The sequence below is a fragment of the Chiloscyllium plagiosum genome, chromosome 42 (genome assembly GCF_004010195.1).
Source record: "Chiloscyllium plagiosum isolate BGI_BamShark_2017 chromosome 42, ASM401019v2, whole genome shotgun sequence".
In the NCBI taxonomy this organism is placed as follows: domain Eukaryota; kingdom Metazoa; phylum Chordata; class Chondrichthyes; order Orectolobiformes; family Hemiscylliidae; genus Chiloscyllium; species Chiloscyllium plagiosum.
The window spans coordinates 12,544,890-12,550,797 of record NC_057751.1 but is presented as its reverse complement, the minus strand read 5'-3'; positions in this window follow the sequence as shown (position 1 = coordinate 12,550,797).

Below are 5,908 nucleotides of genomic sequence, written 5' to 3'. Positions count from 1 at the left end.
TGCTGGTAGGGGAGGGGAGGGAAATATATCCTTGGTGGTGGGGTCCGTTTGGAGGTGGCGGAAATGGCGGCGGATGATGCGCTGTACATGGAGGTTAGTGGGGTGGCGGAAATGGCAGCGGATGATGCGCTGTACATGGAGGTTAGTTGGCTGAGAAATGCTTTGGATACCCTGAGGTTGTGCAAGGTGCTATGTGAATGCAAATCTTTTGTTCTTTTGTTTTCAATAGAAGTAGCTGAAAGCAACAGGCAGGGTTCTCTGATTCAAGGGATGTATCAAATGCCTAGAATCTCCAATCTATCATTTCCAACAGAAGCGAAAAAAGAAAGATGGAATAAAATTCTGTGCTCTGTTCATGTGCAATTATTTCCTCATTATTGCTGGTATAGTGAATTCCACAGAGTGATATCCATGGTGTTCTGAGAGCTGTAGTACAGGGCAACTCAAACAGTGCAGCACTACCTCAGTACTGGAGTGTCAGCCAAGATTTTGTGCTCAAGTCTCTGGAGTGGGAGGGTTGATCCACAATCTCTGATACAAAAGCAAGTATGCTATGCATTAAGTCATGGTTAAAGAAAAAAATTCAACCTTTTGCATTGTTTAAAATATGAAAAATCATCATACAAAACCATACCCAGAAGGATTTCACGATATTACTCTGCTGTTTTACACAATTGTACACAACCTGAATATTTCAATTCAATACATTCTTTGTGATGATTTCAAAGGCTGATTCTACGTGTTGAAGCTTTTCTCGGCAGTTTCAACTATTAAAACAACCTGATTCCTTAATTCCCTGAGTGTTCTTAACGTTACTAGTTTGCAGGTAGATAAACACTTGCAAAAGCCTTTAAAAATATAAAAGTGTACTGTGTAATTTCCTGCTGTGAATGAAACTGCTTATTCAACAAATTTGTCACGTCAAATTAGCAAACGCACTAGAGTGTTATTATTGCTATACTGGAAACCACCAGGTCTTGAATTGTTTCTTATCATCTTGGCTGGAGTATGTAACCACGTTCTGCTGCAGTTGAATTGTTGGCAAATGGTGACAGAATTGTCCAGATCTTCAAATGTTTTTGTGAAGGATGGTGGATTTGACAAGTGATTAAGCAACGTTTACATAACAATGACTTGCTCGCTGACACTCAGCTTGGGTTCTACAAAGGTAACGCCACACCTGACCTGACTAAAATCTTGGACAAGGACAAAAGATCCAAGTTCATGATGTGAGGTGTGAGTGATCACCCTTGACATCAAGGCTGCATTTGAATGATTATTTCCAATCAAAGACAGAAGGAAGGAAAACAAAATGAACAATGGGCTCCTCCATCATATACTTTCAGAGTTTATTTGGGAGTCACCTTCAGTGGAGGCGGGCAATGGTGGTAGAAGTAATATCTAGCTCTAAGGAAAATTGTTCTGGTTGTTGCAGATCAGTCATCTATCACTACATGAATTCCTGAGGACTGAGTCCATGGCCCAATTATCCTCAGTTACTTTAGCATTGCTTCATCAAAAGTTCAGGAACGGGAATATTGGCTAATGATTGCACAATGTCCAGCACCACTCATGACCACTCAAGTTACTGCAGCAATCTGTGTTTGCATGCAGTAAGGCCTGGAGAACATTAAGGCTTGGGCTGATAAGTGGCAGCTCATTATCAAAGTAGGAAAGTTCCAGGCAATGACCATCTCCAAAAAGAGAGAGGTTACTCATTGCTCCTTGATATTCAATGGTACTACTATCAGTGAATCTCCCACTAACAATGACCTAAGTTCTACCATTGACCACAATCTAAACTAGATTTTTTAAAATCAATACTGAGGCTATAAGAGCAGGTCAGAGACTAGCATTGAGTAATTCATCTCTTGTCTTCCAAAAACCTTCCCTCAAACTAAGGCAGAAGTTAGGAGTGTGTTGGAATACTCTCCACGTACTTACCTGAATGGGTGCAGTTCCAGCGTCACACACCATCCAGGGCAAAGCTTGTTCATCAAGCTCTCCACAACCTTGAATGCTTCCTCCCTACACCACCAGCAGAATGTGCGAGATGAATTGCATGAAGTGGAAAACTAGTGAGTATAGGTATACATGAGAATGAATATGTGACAGTGACTGTGAGAGTGCATTTATTTGGTTTTGTGTGTGTGTGCATGTGAGTGTGAACTTGAGCGATTCGTACAAGACAACAAGAGAAATCTGAGTCTGGGACTGAGCCAGACCCTTCCCTGTTTCTTCTACCACCTTCCTCAAAAGCTCTTTGTGCACAAACATTCCTATGTGTGCACTTTAGGTAAGAATTTGCTCATTTAAAACAAACATCCATTCTTAAGTCAAGACAAAGAACCAGAAAGATTTCTTTCCAGTGTTCCCTCAGCCTGGTTTGTCAATTTCACATTTAAATGGACTGTAATTGAATCTTCACATTGTAATATCTCAGGCATCTTATTCCATTAATCACCAATAGTCATGCAGTTGAGTATGTTGGCAACCTACCAGACAGAGTCTCTGGTGATTGAGTGGTAGTGCTCCTACATCTGAGCCAGAAGGTCCTAGCTTCAAGTCCTACCTAATGTAGAGGTGCGTTATAACACATCTGAACAAGTTGATTAAAAATCAAAAAAACTGTGATAAATAAGTCAACCTTGCTCACCTTCAGTGGTAAAGGCTAATGTCTTTCACTCAGGGCCAATGTATCAACTGTAATATTCTTGACTGGGCAGAACTGAACAGACTGGGTCTAACTTTATCTGTTTGGGGAAACATCTATTTGTTCTGATACAGGTTCGCAAAATATTTTAAAGAATGATTTTGCTTTTATGCTGCTTTAAAAAAAGGTCCTTACTTATTTATTTTGGGGAATTTCATTGCATTTTCTATCATTATGTGTCTACATTGACAACCTTGATGCAACCTTGTTTTAAAACAATTTTGTTTTAAATGACCATGGGGAGTTGTCCAGCTATTAGACAAATGTACACCATTTACAGGTGGACACAAGATGCACATGCATGGACAGGATACCATATATTTTAACGTGGGCACAATATGCACATGATGATATAACTGTTTTTGTACATGACTGTATCAGTCTATATCATAAAATGTTGTTGCTGAATTCATGGGTCATGGCCCATCTCTTCCTGATATCATGGGATACAGCCCTGTATGCTGTCATAAGATGTGAGCCCCTGGTCTTGAACATCTAGCATTTGTAATTTGAGTCCAGAGTGGAAAATGTGCTGTACATTTAGGCTCGTTTTAAGCCAGTTTTTTAAGCCTCATTGAATGTTGACTGGACCACCACAAAGTCATCCATGAATGGAATGACCCAACGATGGCATCTGTTTCTCCACTGCACAGCCTGATCCTCAGATTTCCTGTCAGACTGAAACAAATGATGTTCCTTACATGAGGAAAACTTTTTGCACTTTCTAATCCTTTATGTCTTTAATTTACTTTGTGGCTTCCATGCTCTTTATTTGAGACTGCCCTGTGTAGATAAACATTTATAACAGTAGATAAAAGCTTCCGAGCCTTGGCAAGTGACAGGTTCTTGCCCATCTGTCTACAATATAATTCCCATTGAGAAACTTGCTGGTCCTGTCCTGATTTGTCATTCGTAACATCCTAGCGGACCAGTTATATTAAAAGCACCCACTTCCCATTTTACCTCCACATTAGTAGTCCCTATACAATCCATACTGAAGGCTCTCCCAACAGCCCAGGGTCATACTTAGCCACATGCAGCATGCAGGTTTCCTTCTTAGCTGGAGTTGAACTAGTGATTTGAGCTGGCATGGTGAGAGCAGGATAGGGAGAATGGTGTCCAATTCACCCCAACTTGGTGAGACTGCATTGAGTTGAATGGAGGAGAAGGTGGAAAGGTGGAGAGACATTGATTTAACAGGAAAGATTCAGCTGGAAGTATTGTATTCTTTTTCCTGATTCAAGTCTCACATTTCTGAAGTGTTTCAATGAAGCTGGGTTGCTCATGTTTGATGTAGTTGCCCATGGCTGAAGATGATAAAATGTCTATGAGGGGTTTTCTTTTAACTGACACAATCGAGAGAAATTTTAACTGAGGTAGCATTTCATATAGCTCAAATCATGGTCTTCACATGCAGACATCAAAATGCCTCTGAGTCTTCGTGAGATGGGGCCAGAATGCAAACAGTAAGACTCTGATAAGGCAGCTCAGGTGAAAACCATCTGATTTGAGATTTCTGATTTTTGTACGAAACAGAAAGGGAAAGCTTAACCTACCTGAGACAAGCCTTTTCAATAATGATAATCACATATTAGAGCAGACACATAGTCAAATAAGAATAGAATATTAGATATTGGGGAATTAAATTTCCCAAGGCAGTTAGCCTTGGATGCAGAGACTGGTTTCAATAAATACCCTTGAAGAAATGTTTTCTCTGTCAGCTTGAAGATTAGAACAACAAGAAGGTATAAACAAGATAATTTCATATGAGTACCAAGAGACGAATAATGTAGTAAGGGGGGGCTGAACCAATTTTGAAACAGGGTCACTAAAACCAATAGAATAAACAACTACTACTTTACGAGTCAGATAAGAGGGAAGCTGTTCCTAAAATCATTAGGAGAAAGTGAGGACTGCAGATGCTGGAGATCAGAGCTTAAAAATGTGTTGCTGGAAAAGCGCAGCAGGTCAGGCAGCATCAAAGGAGCAGGAGAATCGACATTTCAGGCATAAGCCCTTCTTCAGCCTGACCTGCTGTGCTTTTCCAGCAACACATTTTTAAGCTCTGATCTCCAGCATCTGCAGTCCTCACTTTGTCACAGTATCATGGTATTAGATTTAACTATATATAACTTTATGTGGAGCTGATATTACAAATATTAGAAAATGAACATCCTTTTTAATCTTCTGTACTAAGATCAGCAAGGGATATGATTTGCATGACTAAATTTGAAAAGTTATTAGTCATCAGCAAGTAATTGATGCGCCTGGCAAATGTCTAGGAAGAGACACAACACTTGCTGTTGGAATGTGGTCAATAATCATAAGAACCCAAGGACAGGTGATAGGGGATCTGGCAAACATCACGAGATGATGAGTGGACATAAGCGGACCAAGAAGTGTCCATCATTGATCGGCTATTCACAGGATTGAATGTGAAGGCCAGAGAAGATGTGGCCGGCACTGATGTCAATGCTGCATGTAACCATTGTAAGGCAGTATGTAGAAATATCATGTGTTTAATTGGAAAGGGAGAGTGTCACTGACCTTTGATCTGAGCAATGGTTGAGAGCAAGTGGGCCCCAAGTAAAAGTCAGATTCCCAGTGGTCTCTGGCCTCTCCCACACATGTGGTAAAGGAGCTCCCAATAAAAATTGATTTGTGCTGCTGAACACAGGATTCAGAACCCTTTTTTAAATCCCTCTCCAACAGTTTTGCTGGGATTTTAGCCAAACACTAATTGCAATTCTGTAAAACATGGGGTGAATACTTAAAATCTGCTGCAGTTCTGGAAGTCAAAAGCAAGATGAAATGGTTCCCATTTTACTACATTCTTTCGAACACTTGGAGTCATAGAGTCATAGAGATGGAAACAGACCCTTCGGTCCAGCCTGTCCATGCCGACCAGATATCCCAACCCAATCTAGTCCCACCTGCCAGCACCCGGCCCATATCCCTCCAAACCCTTCCTATTCATATACCCATCCAAATGCCTCTTAAATGTTGCAATTGTACCAGCCTCCACCACATCCTTTGGGAGCACATTCCATACACGTACCACCCTCTGCGTGAAAAAGTTGCCCCTTAGGTCTCTTTTATATCTTTCCCCTCTCACCCTAAACCTATGCCCTCTAGTTCTGGACTCCCCGACCCCAGGGAAAAGACTTTGCCTATTTATCCTATCCATGCCCCTCA